General features: G+C 37.1%; 3 pseudogenes; all 3 read right to left on the reverse strand.

The window, feature by feature from the left end:
• Positions 1-296: 296 nt before the first annotated feature.
• On the reverse strand, positions 297-2,031 carry LOC132165960 (cytochrome P450 94A2 pseudogene; annotated as a pseudogene).
• A 7,103-nt stretch (positions 2,032-9,134) lies between these two features.
• Positions 9,135-11,114, reverse strand: LOC132166220 (cytochrome P450 94A2 pseudogene; annotated as a pseudogene).
• Positions 11,115-14,627: 3,513 nt separating this feature from the next.
• Positions 14,628-17,731, reverse strand: LOC132166142 (cytochrome P450 94A1 pseudogene; annotated as a pseudogene).
• Positions 17,732-23,743: the final 6,012 nt, after the last annotated feature.

Genomic DNA, 23,743 nt, shown 5'->3' on the forward strand with positions numbered 1-23,743 from the left:
AAGACCGAGATTCAAGGCATGTGTAGTCTGTTGGCTTTTCAGCACCGAGCTCCGAAGTCATGATTTTACTTTTCCTTGTAAAACCTGATATGGTCTTTCCGTCTTCATATGAAATTAATTAATTCTACAAATACACCCCGACATTCACGCGAATAGGACCTGTTCAATGTGTGAAACGTGTGGGATTGCATTAACATTGTTTACTAGTCACTTACCGAATCAACAGCAACAGAAAACGTCCCAATTAGCTTGATCATAAAAACTAGTTCAAAATTTTTGGAATAATTAGGGAGTTTATTGATATGATTACTAACTTATAAAAATTTCATCTAAAATGCAATAGAAAAAAATCAAATGCAAAGAAGGTCAAACCTAGTAATAATGGAATAATTACAAAGCACAATCCCACCCACGCATCCCCATTATCCAAACTAAAAAAGCATTAACCTATTTACTCACTCTTTCTCATCCCTCTCCACGATCCTCACCGGCAATCCACCTTTCATTCTGGCAGCCAATTGCGTAACAAACTCTGGCTCCACACCTTCCTCTATAACCGGAACCACCTTGAACCGCCTAAGAATACCTGCGACCACCCTCTTCATCTGCAAGAATGCCATCTCTTTTCCCAAGCAAATCCTCGGCCCCGCCTGGAACACTGGATACGTGTATGCGTCCCTCCCCACGAACCTCCACTGCCTATTCTCCGTCTCCTCCCTCTCCAGCCACCGCTCCGGCTTGAACTCCGCCCAATCTTTTCCCCATAGTGCCTCTGACCTCCCCATTGCATACGGTATGTACGTCACTCTCATTCCCTTCTTCACCACTGTCCCATCCGGCAAAACGTCGTCGTTCACGGCCTCCTTCGAGTCTACCGCCACAGGCGGGTACAACCGCATGCTTTCACACAGAGAAGCGTGAGTGTACACCATGTCTTTCACTTCATCAAAGGCGGTCGCCTCGGATTTCTCATTGATTTCCTTGAGAACCTCGGATTCCACATGCGGGTTCTTCGAAAGCAGCCAAAGATACCATGTGAGAGCCGCGGAGGTTGTGTCGCGCCCAGCAAGTATAAAGCTTATCACTATGTCGGTCACGAAATTCTCATCCGAGTGGCCGGAGCTCAAGAACCTTGACAATAGGTCGACGGAATCGAGTGACGCCTTCTCTCTGAGCTGGTGCTTCTTTTCTCTTATTACGTTCTTTGCAAATTCTTGAACTTCTGAGACTGCGATTCTCAGGCGCTTCTCGGACCCAATATTCAAAAGCTTCTTGATTTTCCAAACGAGCGGGATTAATGATCTGAACCTGTCGCCGCTGATCTGGACACTATCTTCAAAGGCTTGAGCGAATTTGGTTTGTGGAAGAGAGGGCAAGAGATATGCGGGGTCGAATCCGAAAGCGATTTCACAAATATTATCGAAGGCAAACCTTTGAAGAATGTCCTCGAAGTCTAGGACTGTTCCGGTAGCGGCAGCTGAGGAGAGGATCGGGATGAGGCGGTCGGAGATCTCGGTGTCAACGACGGTCTCGACGAACTTGCGCAGGGACTTGGTGTTGAATTCGTGGCTGGCAATTTGTCTTTGGAATTTCCAGGATTCGCCGTCGACGTTGAAGATGCCGTTGCCGAGCAAGTCTTTGAGGGTTTGGGGGAAAATATTTCCCTTGCCGTAGTTGTGGAAGTGGGTCTTGAGGATGTGCTGAACGACGGCTGGGTTGGCGGTTAAGACCACGCGAGTGGCGAAGTTGCGGTGGAGGACGTAGGTGGCGGAGGGTGAGAGTTGGACGATGTCTGAAATCCATTGGAGACTGCGGTTGCGGTTAGCAAGCGCAGCCAAGAATGAACCGATTATAGGGTAGGATCTTGGGAGGCTGGTGGTGGTGGAGGGTGGTGGAGATGCTGAAGCTCTGGTAAGGAAGAGGATGGAAAGTAAGGGAAGAAGGAGAAGGAAAAAGAAAGAGGCTATGAGTTGGAGGAACAGCATAATTACTGTTTGGATAGCTCTTTTCGATCTGAGATCTTTTTGACTCGTGTTCTGTAACCGTATGGGTAATGTTGTAGTGGGTGGGCTTTTATAGTGTCCAAGTGGGTGCCATGGGCTCTGTTTTTTTGTTGTTAATTACTAAATTGCATAATGCTAAACCTGATTTTTCAGATTTTTAGAAATTTACTTTTAGAATATTGGTCCAAGAATATAAAATTCCACCTACTAGATTTTATTACGTAAGCCAATATGTCAGGTAACGTGGAGAAGGAGGAATACTACAATTCATTCTCGCAACCATCTAATCACCATCACTCCACTTGCATTTTGTTTTGTTTTTTTTTTTGTTTTTCTCTCTTTTTTTTTCTTATGAAAAAAAAAAAGACGAGGAAATAGAGAAGAGATGGTGGATGATGAAATATGATTTTTTTTCGGTTTAAAATAAATTGGAGAATATTTTATTTATAATTAAAATTTTTTTAAAAAAATTTTAAAATCATAAATAAGATACATGTCTACTAACTAAAAATAATAACAAAATATTATTTAAAATTTAAATAAAAATAAAAAATAAAATTTTAAAATTTTAAAAGACGGTTGGCCATCTCATTAGAGCATTCCCAACAGACTCTCTATAAGGGAGTCTGTTTCCTAAATTTAGGGGTGGCTAGACCACCCAAACCGGCAGTCTAAGAAATAATGTGTTTCTAGGAAAGTTTTGACATTTGTGCATGCTTTTGTAACATTCACATAAGAAGGGTCGTTGACCAACACTTCCAAATTCAAACTTGGCTCCTTAATTCATATGGGATTAATGTCCAATTAGGAAAGGAAAAATCTTCTCTCTTTCTACAAGAAAGAGGAATAGAGGGCTACTATGCTTTCCTGAAACTTAGTTTTGACATGACAATGCTCCCCTTTCTTTAAGACTTGGTCAGGTTCAAGGGCAAGGTCTCCAAGCGCGAATCTTCCTTTCTTTGATCTTTCTCCTCGACAGTGAAAAGATCCACGTGTAATGTGAAATGGTTTGTATTTTGTTATGTACTCTTCTCTCATCTATTAAAAAAATTAATGCTAATGGATGCAGTAAATAAGTATAAAGTTTAGTATTATTATTGGGCTGGTCAGTATTTATTAGCTCTTAATTTCTTTTTAATAAAAAAACTATTGAGTAATGAGCACTATCACATGTTGAGTATTTATTTTCTTTATTTCGCTATTTTCGTTCTTTTTTTCATTTAATTATGAATTTCTTCCTTTCTTGATTCTATCTCGATCCACACAACACAACTTTGGTTTTCAGTGAGGTGAGATGGGTGAAGCAAAAGGGAGAGAATGCCCTACTTTTTGATTGTTTCCGAAATTCTACTATTGTTTGTCGCAGCAACATAATACTACATAGCGAATATGTTGTTATCGCATCATTTAACAACTTTAAATGATGTGGCATGCATATATATACCTCTAGATACAAAATAAAATAAAATTTTAACCATTAAATAAAAGTAAAATGGAGAGACTAGTTGTATATATCTTCTAATCTTATAATGCAAATATGCTTGGACAGAATTTATGATTCAAGTTCTGATAAGAACAGAGATGGTATATATAGATATTATGCGACAAATATTGGGTGATGATTTATGTTTTTATTTGTTCTGATGTAAGCTTGTTCTACTCTATTTCACAAGTTCTTTGATCTCAATGTTGTAATTAATGGGCTTTCTTAGAGTTTGAACCTTAATTTGTGGTTGTGGGAAAGCAAATGCTAGGCCCTTTACTTTTCATTTGTGTTTCCCTTTGCTTTTTGTGTGAATCCCGTGGTTAAGCAGTCATGCATTATGATCGAAACTCCCAACTCTCTCACAACGTTTCTTACATGACATAACCACATTGCTCTACTTTGCTTGCATTATTAAGTTAGACCACCTAAAACTTGAGAAACAGCAACAGAAAAGGAATCACGTTCCAAGTTTAGCAAAGCTCATAATTTTTTTTATTTTTTATTTTTTTAAAAAAAGCTCCAATAAAACGAGCTTGTACCCCGTCAAAGTGACACGTCAACAATTATTGACGTGTCAAAGTGACACGTCAATAATTGCTGACGTGTCAAAGTGACACGTCAATATTTCTTGACGTGTCAATATTTGACACGTCAGTAAATAATCAATCAATTATTTATTAATTTTAAAATGATGTCAGATTAAATTTGGTTCAAATTTACTGACGTGTCAATTATAACACGTCAGGAAATACTGACGTGTTGTTTTCAACACGTCAGTAAATGTTGACGTGTAACTTTTAACACGTCAGTAAATAATTTGTTGACGTGCTACTTTTGACACGTCAGCATTTACTGACGTGCCAAAAAAATATTACTATTTGCCACGTGAAGAAATGGCCTTTTTTTTGTAGTGCTCCTTATAAGGGGTTCAGGTCCTAAGTTTAGAAAAAATGTCCAAAAAAAAAAAAAAAGCAAAAAACCACCTACAACAACAGACTCCTTATATGTTTATATGTTCCTTAAACCATCTGCTGTTACAGTATAACCCAACATATCCATGTGATTATTAAAATAGAGAAAAATATTCTCACTCCTCTCTCCTCCCACGTCTCTCTCTCACCTCTCTTTCTCTCTTTCGGACCACCAAACGAGCAGCAAACCAAAGATTTCAAACCGAATCGCACCACCAGACGAATCAAACCAGAGATTTTAGATCGAATTAGAAATTTGTTTCAACTTTCAACTGATCAAACCAAAGAAACCCATAAATCTCAGAAAGTTGTGCTTAAAAAATAGTGAAAATTGGATCGACCAAACCCAGAAACCCAGACCGGTCAAACCCAGGGTCAAGGCATGCAGGAAAGCACAGAGAGACAGAGAGAGAGAGAGAGATAGAGAAGGCTTCAAAGAAAGAGATAGACGGACCAGAAGGGATTTCGTCTGTCTATCTTCGTGAGCGAGAGAGAGAAGGGAGACAAATAGGGAGATCAAGAGAGTGAGATCGAGAAAGGGAGAGAGATGCGGCTGGAGGGGAAAGAAAGAAGACGGATATGAGATGAGAGAGGAGATGATATTGATGGTGGAGTGCTATGAATGCTCTGGAAGGTTTCAACTTTCAGAAAGAAAAATTACATCAGGAGAATTTTTTCTAACCTTTGCCCGTAAACTACGAATTGCAGAGGCAGGGGATAAGCCTCTGCAATTCCATGTAAGGAAAATCATATCTTGGGAGGGGGCCTAGACAGACCCGCTCCCTTAGAATTAACATAATCAGAGTAATGATGCTCTACAACATCTCTAGCAAAATCCCCATCAGCCTGAGTAGCTTGTCCAGAATTCCTAGTTCCATGTAAAGCCCGATAATATCTGCGGGAGTTATCTGGATTGATAGCTTGTGAAGCAATAGCAGTCCTAGCTCCAAAGACATGGCAGGGGAATTTCCGAAAGAGCTTTCACTTGTAGAAATCTGCATGCCTTGGGTAGGAAAGTGGTCACACAAAGCTGAAGAGAGAGGGCTGTGCAGAAAAGCTGTAAAAGGACCCATTGTTGCAGCCGAGCTCTTAAGTGAAGCCAACGATAGTGCAACCATTTCCATGCTGGTAAAAGAGTCATACTGGGGAACAGGAAGCTTCTTGGATTTTTTCAAATGAGCCTGACGAGTCTTCACCAATGTCCACTAAAGCCACCCTCTTTTTCTTATTTTTGGCCACCAATTTCAAGTCAGGGGCTAAAGGAGGGACATAAGTATCTGGGAGATGAAAAGGGGATTTGTGAGGGGAAGGTGTAGGGGATCGAAATGGACAGGTAGTGGGAGGAGGTGTTTTCTGTGGATAGGGGTGGAAACAGGTGAAGTGGGAAGATTGTGGAGTGGATTTTCTGGTGGGAGTTTGTTTTAGGGGAAAAGTGAAAGGCTGAGGGAATCTGATAGGCCCAACAGAGGGGATATGTAATTGTGTTGAAACTAACCTTGTTGCATTAGGAGATTGAGGTTCAGGAGGTCCAACCGTGGAGATGGGTGAAATATTTAAGATTGGCCATGCAATATTGGAGGAATGAGACTCAGGTGGCCCAACAGCAGAGAGATTCGGCGTAGAATAAACTGGACTTGATGAATTAGGTGGCTGTATTGCAGGATGCCCAACAGTAGGTATGATTGGCTTAGTAAAAATGGGCCTTGGCACATTTAAGAAATAAAAATCAGGAAGCCCAATAGTGGTAGTGGGCTGCAAAGGAATATACATGGGTTCCAAAATTTCTTGAATGTTAGTAATAGTTGAGTCCATGAGATAAGGAGAAGCATAACCATAATAATGTTGAAGAGGAAAATCTGCAGCATTGATGATAGGATATTGAAGTGTTGAATTTAGAGGATGGGCATTAATAAGAGGAGCTTTACCCTTGTCGATAAATGTTGTACGAGTGGCATCAGATGAAGGAGAAAAGTTGGCCTCAGAAGACGTGGATGAAGGAGAACCACAACACCCAGTAGAGTTTGGAAAGTGGCCCACGTGTTGCTTGCCTATAGCCTTTGTTGACAATGGGGCAAATTCATGAGAGAAGTTTGAATCTTGGACAGCAAGCTGATGCATGGGATTTCTTGGAATTATCTGCAACAGAGTGGACTCACCACCATGAGACGCAGTACCAGAAGCTTCATAATGAATACCTTGTCCCTCCGAAGACAACCCAGAACCAGAATTACTCCTTGAAGAAGCAGAAACAACCCTTGGGCTTGAAAAGGATGTTGCTTTGAAAGATAGACCATATTTAGTGTGAGGATTTGAGGATGGTGGAGCAGGACAAAAGCGCTTCTTATGGCCAATTAATCCACAGAAAGTGCAGTAATTCGCCAGCCTCTCATACTTAAAGTTAACCCACAATGGGTCTTTACCAGTACGAGGAATGTGAAATCCAGGAACTAAGGGTTTTGAAGTGTTAATATCAACCTTGATCCTAAGATGCTGCCTACAAATAAGACCCATTGTAGAACAATTTTCCACTTCCAGCAAAGAACCAAGAGCTTTACCAATCATGATTGCATTACGAGTAGTCATATTTTGCATAGGAAGACCATGAATTTGTACCCAAAATGGATAGAAATTAAGCACAACTTCATTAATGGCTAAAACAGGAGACCAAGGATGAAGAAGAAGAAGAGAACCTCTAATATTCCAAGGTCCTTGCTGAAGAATACGCTCCATATGACACTTTTTTGGAACAGCAAAGAGAAACAGATTGGGAGCCATGACTTCCATAGCCAAAGGGGTAGTAAAATTCTAGGCTGAAGCTAGAGTAGACCTGACCAATTGTGAATTAACAGGTTTCAAAGTGAGTAAAATCATCATCGCATCCTATATGGACTTCCGCTTGGATTCCCACTATGAAAGACTTCAAACCAGTTCCGAGGTTTCCATGTAATAGAAATCAACCTTCTTTGCGTATTTCTGATCTACTTCAGCAATCCCCATTGCAAATTCCTGTCTACGATATCTGCTATTTTCGACCCAGCCACTGTTGCAGAAATTTTGAAGATTAAAATCTCCTTGAATCCAATTCCACAATATCTCTGGACTCCTTCTTGCTCAGGGAAATTTTCTTCACATTCGGCTTATCTGTCCATCATCAATGCCCGTTCTCTCCCTGTTTCTATTCAGGTTCCCTCCACTTTTCGAAAATGTATTTGGAGATTAAATCTGAATGATCGATTGAGACTTTTTCTCTGAAAAAATTGCTTGAAATATTCTCCCAACAAGAGCTAGATTGAATGAGTTATTTTCCCAAAATACCTCCTTGAACCATTGCCCTTTATGCAAATCCAACCTGGATTCGCTGCAACATCTATTTTTCAATTGCATCTTTGCTCGAGTTGTATGGCGGAATTCTTTTTGGCCTCTGGACTCTTCTGCTCTAAACTTCTCAAACATGGTTGATTGGATAAATGTGATTATTTCTCCTGGTATATCTCTAGCCATTCCACCAGCTGATCATCATAAATTCCAGATATTTGCTTTTGTAGCATGTGATCTTTTATGGTTCTATCGCAATAAAGCCTATCATGAGGGGAAAATTGTTGATGCTCGTTCCATCTCTTCTCATATCAACAAAATTACTTTGGAACATTTTCATGCATGGAATATTAGGTCTTCTCTCACTAAAGAAATTTGGACTCCTCCGCCCGTGACTTGGTTTAAGATTAACTTTGATACTGTCATTAGAGATTCTTTTTCTGTTCAAGCAGTGGTTTGTCGAGATTCAAATGGCACTATTATTCAAATTATCTCTCACATTAGTCCGGCTTGTCTTCCTAATTATGGGGAAGCTCTTGCAGCTCAATTAGTAGTTTCTCTAGCTTCTTCTCTTCATCTTGGAAAATTTATTATAGAAGGTGATTCTCAAATTGTCATTCTGGCTCTCCAACAGCCTGCTCTCTCTTTTGATCGGAGGATTTCTTGCATTATTTTGGATACTATTGACTCTATCCCAGCATCTTCCTTTTGGGAAGCTAGGAAAGTCAACAAAAATGCAAACTTCTGCACCCATTATGCGGCACGTTGGGCCGCGGCTAGGAATTTTTCTGGCTGCATTCCCTATCACTTTTCTTCTCTTAACTCGATTCCTATTAATAGTGGGAAGGATCCTCCAGACGTTTTATCGCTTTCCTAGTTTGTAGTTTTCCCTGTTTTGTTGTTTTTTATTGTACTCACAAAAAAAAAAAAAAGAAGAGATAAGAAAGAAAAAATAGTTTACATCCTTAATCATAGAAAAAATGTTTAAGTAGCTACTGAAAATGCTTGTACATGACATAACCACGTTGCTCTATTCTGCTTGCATTATTAAGTTAGGCCACCTAAAACTTGACAAACAGCAACAGAAAATGAATCACTAAGTTTAGCAAAGCTCATAAAAAAAATTAAAAACAAAAAAAAAGCTCCCTTTTTTTTTGCTCTGGCCAAGAATGAAAAGCGAAATGAAATTATATAAATAAAAGACAAAAAAAAAAAAAAAAAAAAATCCCATTTTTTAACTTCAAGTAATATTACACATCACATTACATCAAATTATCTTGATCATAAATATTTCTAGTTCAAAATAGTTGTAAATTTTTTGGAATAATTAATGTTTTATTGATAGGATTACCAACTCATTAAAAGTTTGAAAATCCAATACACAATTTAAATGAAAAAGGTAAAACCTAGTACTATAATTACAAAGATTACAATAAAACCCCATCCATTATCCAAACTTAAAGCCTTGCCCACCAATCATTCTTTCTCTTCCCTCTCCACAATCCTAACCTACAACCCACCTTTCATTTTGGAAGTCAATTGCGGAACAAACTCCGGCTCCGCACCTTCCTCAAGCGCCGGTACCACATTGAACCGCCTGAGAACCCCCGCGACCACCGTCTTCATCTGCAAGAAAGCCAAACTAAAAGCATTTACCTAGCTATCTAAAAAAATCTTTCTCATCCCTCTCCACAATCATCACCGGCAATCCACCTTTCATTTTGGAAGTCAATTGCGGAACAAACTCCGGCTCCACACCTTCCTCTATCACCGGAACCACCTTAAACTGCCTAAGAATCCCTGCGACCACCCTCTTCATCTGCAAGAATGCCATCTCTTTCCCCAAGCAAATCCTCGGCCCCGCCTGGAACACTGTGTAGGTGTATGCGTCCCTCCCCACGAACCTCCACTGCCTATTCTCCGTCTCCTCCCTCTCCAGCCACCGCTCCGGCTTGAACTCCGCCCAATCTTTTCCCCATAGTGCCTCTGACCTCCCCATTGCATACGGTATGTACGTCACTCTCATTCCCTTCTTCACCACTGTCCCATCCGGCAAAACGTCGTCGTTCACGGCCTCCTTCGAGTCCGCCGCCACAGGCGGGTACAACCGCATGCTTTCACACAGAGAAGCGTGAGTGTACACCATGTCTTTCACTTCGTCAAAGGCGGTCGCCTCGGATTTCTCATTGACTTCCTTGAGAACCTCGGATTCCACATGCGGGTTCTTCGAAAGCAGCCAAAGATACCATGTTAGAGCCGCGGAGGTTGTGTCGCGCCCAGCAAGTATAAAGCTTATCGCTATGTCGGTCACGAAATTCTCATCCGAGTGGCCGGAGCTCAAGAATCGTGACAAGAGGTCGACGGAATCGAGCGACGACTTCTCTCTGAGCTCGTGCTTCTTTTCTCTTATTACGCTCTTTGCAAATTCTTGAACTTCTGAGACTGCGATTCTCAGGCGCTTCTCGGACCCAATATTCAAAAGCTTCTTGATTTTCCAAACGAGCGGGATTAATGATCTGAACCTCTCGCTGCTGATCTTGACACTATCTTCAAAGGCTTGAGCGAATTTTGTTTGTGGAAGAGAGGGCAAAAGGTAGGCGGGGTCGAATCCAAAAGCAATTTTGCAAATATTATCGAAGGCAAACCTTTGAAGAATGTCCTGGAAGTCTATGACTGTTCTGGTGGCGGCGGCTGAGGAGAGGATGGGGATGAGGCGGTCGGAGATCTCGGTGTCCACGACGGTCTCGACGAACTTGCGCAGGGACTTGGTGTTGAATTCGTGGCTGGCAACTTGTCTTTGGAATTTCCAAGATTCGCCGTCAACGTTGAAGATGCCATGGCCGAGCAAGTCTTTGAGGGTTTTGCTAAAATAGCCTCCCTTGCCGTAGTTGTGGAAGTGGGTCTTGAGGATGTGCTGAACGACGGCTGGGTTGGCGGTTAAGACCACGCGAGTGGCGAAGTTGCGGTGGAGGAGGTAGGTAGCGGAGGGTGAGACTTGGAGGATGTCTGAAATCCATTGGATACTGCGGTGGCGGTTAGCAATCACGGCCAACAACGAACCGATTATAGGGTAAGATCTTGGGAGGGTGGTGGTGGTGGAGGGTTGTGGAGAGGATTGCTTTTTGGGTGCTGCTGAAGCTTTGGTAAGGAAGAGGATGGAAAGTAAGGGAAGAAGGAGAAGGAAAAAGGAGGCTAGTAGTTGGAGGAACAGCATAATTACTGTTTGGGACAGCTCTGATGTCTTCTTGACTCGTGTTCTGTTGGAGTGGGCTTTTTATAATGTCCAAAGTGGGTGCCGTTGGCTGACCTCTGTTTTTGTTGTTAATTGCATAATGCTAACCCTGATTTGTCAGATTTTATAAATTTAGTTTCAGAAACGCGCTAAATATTTGTCCAAGAACGTAAAATGGATTCCCACCTGGTAGATTTTATTACTTTGTAAGCCAATATGTCAAGTAACGTGGAGATATTCTTTAGTCACATAAATCCATATTCTTTAAAGGCCAAATTTGTATTCAAAGTAACTTATTAAAACCTAGTTTATTTAGTTTAGCTAATAAATTTGTAAAGGCCCCATACATCCAATTAGCATCTATATCATTTAAATATTTTTTTATTAAAAATTGTGAAAGAATATTCTCATAATAATCTCTTAAAAAATAGAAAAAAGTTTTGGGAAAAAGATAAAACAAGTGAGAGAAACAATAAAAAATAAAATCACTTTCTTGAAAAGTACTGTTACATGTAACTTTTTTTTTTTTTTTTTGGGCTAATCCAATCAAATATCAATTTTGCATTTTGCATTTTTTTTTTTTTGGTAATCCAATGTGTGAGGGTTTTTACAAATCTGATTAGCCAATTTAGATAAAAGTATCATTTAGCTCCTCCATTCGGATTGCCCATGTTAAACTCTTTAAATTTGATTTTTCTTTAAAAATTTGAAAAAACTCACAAAAAGAGTCATTTAACAAACTTTCTACTCTATTTTAAATTTAATTTTGATCAATAAGGTTCTCCAAATGCCAAGTGCCAAAAAGTGAAAGTTATTTAGTTTTTTAATCTTATATATTCATTTTCCTCTCTCTCGTCTACCAATAACAAAATAATAATAATAATAATAATAATAATATTTAACTAAAGTAGAGAAAAATATAAAAAGTTTGATATTTGGTTTATTTTAAAAGTAATTTTTTAAATTTAAAAAAAAATAATTTTTTCTCTTCAAATTTAACTTTTATTTAAAGATTTCAATATAAATGCTCTAAGCTTTCAATGTCACTCTATCCCTCTACATTCGAGTTTTGAAAGCAAGCAATCTGAACAGAACCAACGTCAAAATAAACAACACGACAATATGTTGATGATCAAGTCTCATATTCAATGGCGGAGCCAAAATTTTCTTATTGTATGGACGGGATGTAAGATTTATATTTAATTAATATAAAATAATATTATATTATACTATAATTTACCAAAAACCAATATAAATTGTTCCGTTATTTCAAAGTTTCAAACACTTTGAAAAAGTATTACTTGTCCAATTAATTACTTTTAATATTTAATTATCTATTAATGGTATGTAATTATTTTTGATTTCTTTTATTTAACATTTAGAAACATATTCACGTTAATTGATATAAGTCCATTGTATTTTTCTTATTTATCCTCTTAAGAGTGGCCGCATAGCATTGGGCATAGGAGATTTTTTTTATTTTTTTATTTTTTTTTTAGAGTGGGCAGAGTTTGAACCCTTAAAGTGGCTGAAATTAAACCACAAAAGAAAAGAAAAGAAAAGAAAAGAAAAGAAAAGAAAAAAAGTTGAAATGCCAAAAATTTATTGTCCTCGTGGTAGGCTGAAAAAAAAGAAAAGGAAAGTGGATCTCTCATGTTCCAGAGAGTCAGAGAGAAAGAAGAAAATATGAGACTTTTGAGAGAGAAAGAAAGTTCCGAGAAATAAACTGTTTGAGAAAAATGAAGAAAAAGAGGGGAAGCATGAGGACTGGATGAGAGAGATGAAGAGAGAAGCTGAGCAAGAGAAGAAGAATAAGAAGAAAAAAGGAGGAGGAAGAGGTAGGGGCAAGAAAAAAGGAGGGAGCTGAGATCAGTAGGGGCAAGAGAAGAAGAAGAAAATGAAAGGAAGAGGAAGGATAGGCATAAGAAAACTTAAAACACAACTGCTCAGAAATTTTTTTCAAGATTTTTGCAGGGGCGGGCCTATATCCGCCACTGCTCATATTGTTAATGCACAGACATCTTTTTGTTTTTTTTGGTACAGACATCTCATATTGTTAATGTACAGACATCTTTGCACAATTATTTTGTCTTGTGTCCAAATAGAAAATGATTAGATTCTGGGAAAGTGTTGTGCATGCTTTTGTGACATTCGCATATATAAGAAGGGTCGTTGACGTACACTACCAATTTCAAACCTGGCTCCTTCATATGGGATTAATGTCCAATTAGGAAAGGAAAAATCTTCTCTGTTTCTAGAAGAAAGAGGAATAGAGGGCCACTCTGAAATGAATGCTTCTTGAAACTTAGTTTTGATTGACAGTGCTCTTCTTTTTTTAAGATTTGGTCAGATTCAAGGTCTCCAAGCGCGAGTATTTCTTTCTTTAATCTTCCCACTCGACAGTGAAAAGATCCACGTGTAATGTTAAATGGTTTGTATTTCGGTATATACTCTTTTCTCGTCTATTAAAAAATTAATGCTAATGGATGCAGTAAAAAAGTATAAAGTTCAGTATTATTATTGAGCTGGTCAGTAGTTATTGGCTATTAATTTCTTTTTAATAAAAAAACTATTGAACAATGAGCACTATCATATGTTGAGTGTTAATTATTTTCTTTATTTAATTCACTATTGTCATTAATTCTTTTTTCATTTAATTATGAATTTCTTCCTTTCTTGATTCCATCTCCACACAACACAACTTTGGTTTTCAAGTTTGAAATCCGTGGTTCCTTTCTTTTCTTTTTCTTAGTGAGATGAGATTGGTGAAGCAAAAGGGAGAGAATGCCCTACTTTTTGATTGTTTCCGAAATTCTTCTATTGCTTCTCGCAGCGACATAATACTACATGGCGAATAAATGTGCTTTGATGTTCTGCTTGTTTGTTCTACTCTATTTCACAAGTTCTTTGATCTCAATGTTGTAATTAATGGGCTTTCTTAGAGTTTGATCCTTAATTTGTGGTTGTGAGGAAGCAAATGTTAGGCCCTTTAATTTTCATTTGTGTTCTCCTTTGGTTTTTGTGTGAATCCTGTGGTTAAGCAGTCATGCATTATGATCGGAACTCCCAACTCTCTCACAACTTTTCTTACATGACAGAACCACATTGCTCTACTCTGCTTTGCATTATTAAGTTAGGCCACCTAAAACTTTGAGTTTTGTGCCCACAACAATCATGTCTTTTTTTTCTTTTTCTTTTTCTTTTTTCCTCAAGGCACAAGTTGACAAACAGCAACAGAAAAGGAATCACCAAGTTTAGCAAAGCTCATAAAAATAAAAATAAAAAAAGCTACGTTTTTTTTTTTCTCTGGCCAAGAATGAAAAGCGAAATAAAATTATATAAATAAAAGACCAAAAAAAAAAATCCCATTTTTTAACTTCAAGTAATATTACACATCACATTACATCTAATTATATATCTTGATCATAAATATTACTAGTTCAAAATAGTTGTAAATTTTTTGGAATAATTAATGTTTTATTGATATGATTACCAACTCATTAAAAGTTCATTGAAAATGCAATACAAAATTTAAATGAAAAGGTAAAACCTAGTACTATAATTACAAAGATAATAATAAAACCCCATCCATTATCCAAACTGAAAGCCTTGCCCACCAATCATTCATTTTTTTTTTAGAAAAAATTTTTATTAATAATTATTTCATTAAAACCTAAGCTCAAAACAGAGCAACACTAAAACACAAATACAACCCCTTACAAAGCAAAAATAAGGGAAAACAAAACCTACAAACAAGCAACTATTCAACACCAGAACAACCCCTTACAACCCTTACAGATTAAAACAAAAAAAAAAAAAAAAACAAAATTACAAACCAACATTACAGAGGATGGCAGAAGGCAAGTTTCACAAAGCACACAACAAAAGGTTCTCCCAGTTCTAGGAAAACCTCTTTTTACAGCAATTCTAGCCCTGACTTCCTAGAAAATCTACTTAAGTAGCTGCTCTTCAGTTTTTGAAACACCATCATGTCTAAGTTCATTTCTAGTACACCAGAGGTTATAAACTACAGAACCAAGAACCAACTGACATATCAAGCACTTAAGAGAGTTCTTTCCCCACTTATTACAGCCAAGCTACACAAGTTCATCCCAAATCACATGAGGCATATCAATTCTGCAACGAATCATGCAATATTTCCAAATTCTCAAACTAAAGCTGCATTCAAAGAAAATATGATCACGAGTTTCCAGTTGAGAATGGCAGAAACAACACTGAACCTCACCCTTATAACCCCATTTGAGTAATCTCTCACCTGTAAGTAGCCTATCTTTCATAGCAAGTCACAAAATAAAAGCCTGTTTAGGAATAACAAGAAGAAACCAAACTATCTTCCACCAAATAACCTCTGCATTCTTCTTTCTAAGGGCTTCCCAAGTCTCTATACTAACATAGACACTTTTTTTAGAAATAGTCCAAACTGGCTTATCACATTGGCCTAAACAAACTTCTGAAAGCCTAGCTTGAATATCAACTAGAGCTTCTGATCCTGCTGATCTCCAAAACCAATCTCCATTACAAATGACAGAAGACAGCTTAGCTTCAATATTACTTTGAGTATCATAAACAACCCTAAAGCCATATTGCTTAATCAAAACTCCTGTAGGATGCCACAAATCCGCCACATATGAATGTTATCCCATTCCCAACTTCGAACTTCAAGAACCTTTTAGCAATATATCTCAGCTTCAAAATTTTCCTCCAACTCCAAGAACAATTATGAGAAATACCTACACTCAAAAAACTCCATTCTTTTTAATAGATTTTCTCTAACCCAGGCAACCCAAATAAAACCAGACCTAGCAAAAATACTCCAAATATGCCCAAGCATAGAAGTTTGATTCCAAATTTCAAGCTTCTTTAATCCCAAACCTCATTCCTTCTTAGGAAAACAAAGATCAGGCTAGGAAGCCTTTGCTTTAGCTACACATTCTTCTTTCCCATTCCATAAAAACCTATTAAACTTTTGTTCAATAACTCTAATGATCTTTTTAGGAAGAATGAAAATGATTGTAAAGAGCAGAAGATAACAACTCTACCTGCATAAGAAAAACTTTTAAAAAGCCAAAAATCTATACAGCTAGAAATTCTGCTGAGTAAAGCTCCACAGTTAAGCTGCAGAAAGTCTTAGGAATCCATTCAATCATTCTTTCTCTTCCCTCTCCACAATCCTAACCGGCAACCCACCTTTCATTTTGGAAGTCAATTGCTGAACAAACTCCGGCTCCACACCTTCCTCAAGCGCCGGTACCACCTTGAACCGCTTGAGAACCCCCGCGACCACCCTCTTCATCTGCAAGAAAGCCATCTCCTTCCCCAAGCAAATCCTCGGCCCCGCCTGGAACACCGGGTACGTGTACGCGTCCCTCCCAACGAACTTCCAGTGCTTATTCTCCGCCTCATCCTTCTCCAGCCACCGCTCCGGCTTAAAATCCGCCCAGTCAGACCCCCACAGCGTCTCCATTCTCCCCATTGCGTACGGTATGTACGTCACTAACATCCCCTTTCTCACCACCGTCCCGTCCGGCAAAATGTCGTCGTTCACAGCCTCCTTCGTGTCCGTCGCGACAGGCGGGTACAACCGCATGCTTTCACACAGAGAAGCGTGAGTGTACACCATGTCTTTCACTTCGTCAAAGGCGGTCGCCTCAGATTTCTCACTGATTTCCTTGAGAACCTCGGATTCGACACGCGGGTTCTTAGAAAGTAGCCAAAGATACCATGTGAGTGCCGCGGAGGTTGTGTCGCGCCCAGCAAGTATGAAGCTTATCACTATGTCGGTCACGAAGTTCTCATCCGAGTGGCCGGAGCTCAAGAACCTTGACAAGAGGTCGACGGAATCGAGCGAGGACTTCTCTCTGAGCTCGTTCTTCTTTTCCCTTATTATGTTCTTTGCAAATTCTTGAACTTCTGAAATTGCGATTCTCAGGCGCTTCTCGGACCCAATATTCAAAAGCTTCTTGATTTTCCAAAAGAAATGGATGAATGATCTGAGCCTGTCGCTGCTGATCGTGACACTATCTTCAAAGGCTTGAGCGAACTTGGTTTGTGGAAGAGAGGGCAAGAGGTATGCCGGGTCGAATCCGAAAGCGATTTTGCATACATTATCGAAGGCAAATCTTTGAAGAATGTCCTGGAAGTCTAGGACTGTTCCGGTGGTGGCGGCTGAGGTGAGGATAGGGATTAGGCGGTCGGAGAGCTCGGTGTCCACGACGGTCTCGACGAATTTGCGCATGGATTTGGTGTTGAATTCGTGGCTGGCAACTTGTCTTTGAAATTTCCAGGATTCGCCGTTGACGTTGAAGATACCGTGGCCGAGGAAGTCTTTGAGGGTTCCGTTGAAATCTCCCTTGCCGTAGTTGTGGAAGTTGGTCTTGAGGATGTGCTGGACGACGGCCGGGTTGGCGATTAAGACCTGGCGTATGCCGATGCTGCGGTGGAGGACGTAGGTGGCGGAGGGGGTGACTTGGAGGATGTCTGTAAGCCATTGGAGACGGCGGTGGCGATTAGCAACCACGGCCAGAAACGAACCAATTATTGGGTAGGATCTTGGGGGGCTGATGGCGGTGGAGGGTGGTGGAGATGACTGCTTTTTGCGTGCTGAAGCTCTTTTAAGGAAGATGATGGAAAGGAAGGGAAGAAGGAGAAGGAAAAAGAAAGAGGCTAGGAGCTGGAGAAACAGCATACTTACTTTTCTTACTCGTCTTTTGTCTGATGGGTAATGTTTGGACGATTATGGTGGGCGACTGTGTGTAGGTTTTTATAAATGTCCAACTAGATGGGCTCTTTTTTTTTTTTTGTTAATTGCATAATTGCATGATTAATTTAATTATTCGGCATATTTGTATGCTACGTTACACCACACGTACTTTTCCCATATTATACGTGAAGGGGAAGAAAACGTAGTGAATATTATTCATATTAAAGTACAAACCAATTAATAATTTACCCAAACAAAACGAAAACTAATTAAAGGAAATCAATCTTCTCTCTTTCCAGAAGAAGAGGAATAGAGGACGATGGTCAGCGGTGGCGAGCTATAATTATAGTTTAGAGGGGTCTTCAGAGTTTTTTTTAATAAATAATTTTAAAATATTAAAAAATATATATATATATAATTAACAAATTAAATAAACAATTCAACAAATTTTATTTATTATTTAAAACATTTAATCAATGTATAAGTTTAATTACGTAATTGAAATGTTTTAAGAAATAATATGAAATAATTTTTTCTTAAATCGCAAGTTTCGGCTTGTTTGGGAAGCCCATCCTTAACCCTAAATAATAATAATAAAAATAAAATAAAGACTTATATTGCTTTGGTTAGTGACACGATTTCTCAAATTACATAGTGGCAGAATTTTTTGTTTTACGCTAACTGGTAGAGTTTTAACTATTGGCAAAAATGTCAAAAATAAATAAATAAAAATGCCGCCTTATATTTCACGCTTTTGCCTCTCTAGGCGTTAAACAGTATTTCTCAAAACATTAGTAAGACGTTGCTTTTTTTATTTCTTAAACGGTGCATTTTAGATGTCATCTTCAACCTCTCATATTTTTCAACTTTCGACTCATCGTCTATAAAAACTTAATTTTGAACTGGTGAACAGAAAAAAAAAATATATATATATATATATATTTCACGTCCGCGAGTTGTGAAGCTCGGTCCTTTAGGAAAAATATATGCCCCTTAATGAATGAGTGAGGGTGTGCAATTAGGGAATTCAAAAAATCCTATAAGATAATAATAGAAATTTTTTGGAATTGAGGGGGGCATTTGACCCCACTCAAGTCTCAACCGCCCCGATGGTAAACATTCAAGTAGGGGTATAAATGAGTCGAGTTTGAGCGAGCTTCTTTTGTTTGGGCTCAGCTTGTTTAAATTTTACTCGAGCTGAGCTTAAGGACAAGCCAAAAAATCGAGCTCGAGTTCATAATAAATCGAGCCGAGCCAGCTCACGAGCTTGCTCTTATATTTAATTTAACTTTTTATTATAAATTTAAACTTGAAGTACTCTGAAACGGCTCAAGAAACCAACTTGCATATAAGCATTTGCTTAGTCTGGATAGCGAAGTATGGAACTCGAGTCAATACAACAAGACACTTGGTTTCGAAGAGAAATGATATGCATCATTTTATAATAAAATGATGCTATTAGAAAAAAAAAATAATAATCATCAATTTTTAATATTAATATGAGGAATTATGTGAATAACTACTAATTCGAGCCTTATACGAGCTACTCATGAGCTTAGCCGAGTCAAGCCGAGCTAGCTTTGTTTAATATTCGGGCCAAGATTCGTGTTCACGAGACGCTTCATTTAATATTCGAGTCGAGTACAAGCCGAGCCCGAGCTCGCTCACAAGCAGCTTGCTCTCTTAACGGCCCTACATCCAAGGCTTATAGAAGCACAAATATTATTCATAATACATGATGGGCCGCTACGTAATTAATTTCTTAATCATTCATCAAATAAATAAATATTTAGCTAAAATCAATTTTCTTTGGCTCTTTTAGTCATTAACATGTATTAATATTTTTATAACTATTAACGGTTGCTATTATTTTTCTAAGCATTATAACTACTGTTATTAAAACATGAGATTTAAAGGAAAAATTCAGTTAGGAAAAATTACACTTTACCCTCTCAAAGTTTGGGGCCATTTTTAATTCGACCTCCAATGTTTCAATTTCTAGTTTAGCTAATGGATTTTGAAATGTCTCATACATCCGATTAGCATTCATATCATTTAAATATCTTTTTATTAACAATTGTGAAAGAATATTCTCATAATGATCTCTTGAAAAATAAAAAAAGTTTTGGAAAAAAAAAAAAAAAAAACAAGTGAGAGAAACAATAAAAAATAAAATGGCTCAATTGAAAAGTACTGCTACATGTAGCTGTTTTTTTTTTTTTTTTTTGCTGATCCAATCAAATATCCATTTTGCATTTTGGCTAATCCAATGTGTGAAGATTTTTACAAATTTGATTAACCAATTTAGATAAAAGTATCATTTGGTTCCTCTATCGGGAATGCCCACATTAAACTCTTTAAATTTGGTTTTTTTTAAAAAAAAAAAAAAAAAATTTTGAAAAAACTCACAAAAAAAGTCATTTAACAAGCTTTCTACTATATTTCAAATTTAATTTTGATCAATAAGGCTCTCCAAATGCTAAGTGCCAAAAAGTAAAAGTTATTTAGTTTTTTTTAATTTTATATATTCATTTTCCTCTCTCTCGTCTACCAAAAACAAAAAATAAAAAAAATAATAATAATATTTAACTAAAGTCGAGAAAAATATAGATAGTTTGATATTTAGTTTATTTTAAAAGTAACTATTAAAATTTTTTTTAAAAAAAAAGTAAATTTTTCTGACAAACTTAATTTTTATTTGAAGAGTTCAATATAAATACTCTAGGTTTTCAATGTCACTCTATCCCGCAACATTCGAGTTTTGAAAGCAAGCAATCTGAACAGAACCAACGTCAAAACAAACAACACGACAATATGTTGATGACCAAGTCTCATATAGTCATATTGTTAATGTACAGACATCTTTGCTCAATTATTTTGTCGTGTGTCCAAATAGAAAATGATTAGTTTCTGGGAAAGTGTTGTGCATGCTTTTGTAACATTCGCATAAGAAGGGTCGTTGACGTAAACTACCAAATTCAAACCTGGCTCCTTAATTCATATGGGATTAATGTCGAATTATGACCTCGGGCAGAATTATGATTATTCTTGCAATGTATAATAGCAACAGAAATTAAGAATGAAGATAGAAAATGAAACTCAGAAAGAGATAAAATAGTAAATAGGAAAGAGAAAATTCTTAAGTGTTCAAAATAAGTAAACAGATAAATAATTCTGAAGACTTAAATTTAATTGATAGTATAAACTAAATTTAAAAAATAAAAAAGACTAAATACCTTTATATAAGCTAGACACTTCCTAAATTAATAAGAAAAAAAAAATGCAAACATATTTGGAAAAAGAAAATAAATCCCAATAAAAAAGGAAAAATTCAATACTCATTAAAAAAAAAATTAAAATACACATAAATAATTAAAATAATAATTTTTTAAAATTCTTCGTGCATCAAATTAGAAAGGAAAAAGAGGAATAGATGGCCACTATTTCCCTGAAACTTAGTTTTGACGTGACAGTGGCCAGTGCTCCCCTTTCTTTAAGATTTGGTCAGATTCAAGGTCTCCAAGCGCGAATCTTCCTTTCTTTGATCTTCCTCATAGACAGTGAAAAGATCCACGTGTAATGTGAAATGGTTTGTATTTCGGTATGTACTCTTCTCTCATCTATTAAAAAAATTATTGCTAATGGATGCAGTAAATAAGTATAAAGTTTAGTATTATTATTGGGCTGGTCAGTATTTATTAGCTCTTAATTTCTTTTTAATAATAATAAAAAAGAAAAAACTATTGAACAATGAGCACTGTCACATGTTGAGTGTTTATTTTCTTCTAGGGTTAAATACCAAATACCCTTTTGGGTTTAGTAACTTTATTTTTATTTCCTTGGGTTTCATTTTTATCACAAGACTCCCTGGAGTTTTGATAAAGGACCAAGTTAATCCATCCGTTAGTTGACCGTTAATTGACCATTATGACTGACACGTGGACCAATCAGATGTTGATACGTGGCACATATTTAATTTTTTTAATTTTTTATTTTTAATTAAAAAAAAAGTATATATATATATATATATATATATATATATATATATATATAAAGAAAAAAAATTGGGGGTCCCAATTTTTTTTTTTAAATACTTTTTTTTTAATTTTTAAAAAAATAAATTAAATATATGCCACGTGTCAACATCTGATTGGTCCACATGTCAGTCCTAACGGTTAACTAACAGATGGACTAACTTGGTCCTTTATCAAAACCCGAAAGGGGTCCTGTAATAAAAATGAAACCCCAATGGAGTAAAAATAAAGTTACCAAACTCCAGGGGATATTTGGTATTTAACCCTTTCTTCTATTTCACTATTGTCATTAATTCTTTTTTCATTTAATTATGAATTTCTTCCTTTCTTGATTCCATCTCCTCACAACACAACTTTGGTTTTCATGTTCGAAATTTGTGATTCCTTTCTTTTTTATGTTATTTCTTCTTAGTGAGGTGAGATGGGTGAAGCAAAAGGGAGAGAATGCCCTACTTTTTGATTGCTTCCGAAATTCTACTATTGTTTGTCGCAGCGAATAAATGTGCTTTGATGTTCTGCTTGTTTGTTCTTCTCTATTTCACAAGTTCTTTGATCTCAATGTTGTAATTAATGGGCTTTTCTTAGAGTTTGATCCTTAATTTGTGGTTGTGGGGAAGCAAATGCTAGGCCCCTTAATTTTCATTTGTGTTTCCCTTTGCTTTTTGTGTGAATACAGTGGTTAAGCAGTCATGCATTATGATCGAAACTTCCAACTCACCCAACTTTTTTTAGAGCATTCTCAAGCTCTCAGCAGACTCTCTATAAGGAATTCTGTTTCCTAAATTTAGAGAAAATATAAAAAAAATTACAAAAAATCACCTACAACAGACTCCCTATATGGTTCCTTAAACCATCTACTGTAGCAATTCATATAATTATTAAAATAGAAAAAAAAATATTCTCTCTCATCTCTCCTCCCACGTCTCTCTCTTACCTCTTTTTTCACTCTCTCGCACCACCGAACGAGCAGCAAACCAGAGATTTTAGACCGAATCATAGATTTGTTTCAACTTTCAACTGATCAAATCAAAGAAATCCAGAAATCTCAGAAAGTTGTACATAAAAAATAGCGAAAATTGGATCGATCAAACCCCAAAACCCAAACGGATCAAACCCAGGGTCAAGGCATGAAGGAAAGCATAGAGAGAGAGAGATAGAGAGAGAGAGAGAGAGAGAGAGAGATAGATGGACCAGAAGGGATTTCGCGTGTCTGTCTTCGTGAGCGAGAGAGAGAAAGGAGACAGACAGGGAGATCAAGAGAGTGAGGCAGAGAGTGAGATCGAGAAAGGGAGAGAGGTGCGGCTAGAAGGAAAAGAAAGAGAATAGAGATTTACGACTGTCATGAGGCAGCCAAGCGTCAGACATTTTATCTTTTTTTTTTTTTTTAATTGAAGAAGATAAATATTAAAGGGGAATCCAAATTTGAGGTATTAGCATCAAATTTGAGGCATTAGCACCAAATTTAAGATAATCAAATTCCTTTTGGGTGATACCATCCATAAAGGGCTAACCTTCTACTCCTAAGTTTTAGTTTTGAATCTAAAAACAAATTTTGAGGCATTAGAAAATAAATATTAATTTATAGAAATTTAACTAAAAAAAAATAACAATTTTTTCATTATTATTATTTTTTAATATATGTCCTATGCTAGGCTAGGCTGCCAAATTAGCAGGACTCAAAGAAAGAAGACGAATATGAGATGAGAGAGGAGATGATATTAATGGTGGAGTGCTACGAATGCTCTGGAAGGCTTCAAAGAGAAGGTGAGACGATGATAGAGAGACGAAGAAGAGAAAATAAAGGAAGGAAAAAAAAAAAAAAAGTAAAAATGAAAATAATATTTTAATGATAAAAAATAATATTTTAATAATATAAAAAATGATAAAGAGAAGCTCTTGAAAAGTATAAATAGATAAAAAAGCAAAAAATAATTTAGATCTTTAAACATAGAAAAAATAGTTGGATAGGTACTGGTTTTAC

Source organism: Corylus avellana, chromosome 11, assembly GCF_965113065.1.
Source record: "Corylus avellana chromosome 11, dhCorAvel1.hap1.2, whole genome shotgun sequence".
Taxonomy (NCBI): domain Eukaryota; kingdom Viridiplantae; phylum Streptophyta; class Magnoliopsida; order Fagales; family Betulaceae; genus Corylus; species Corylus avellana.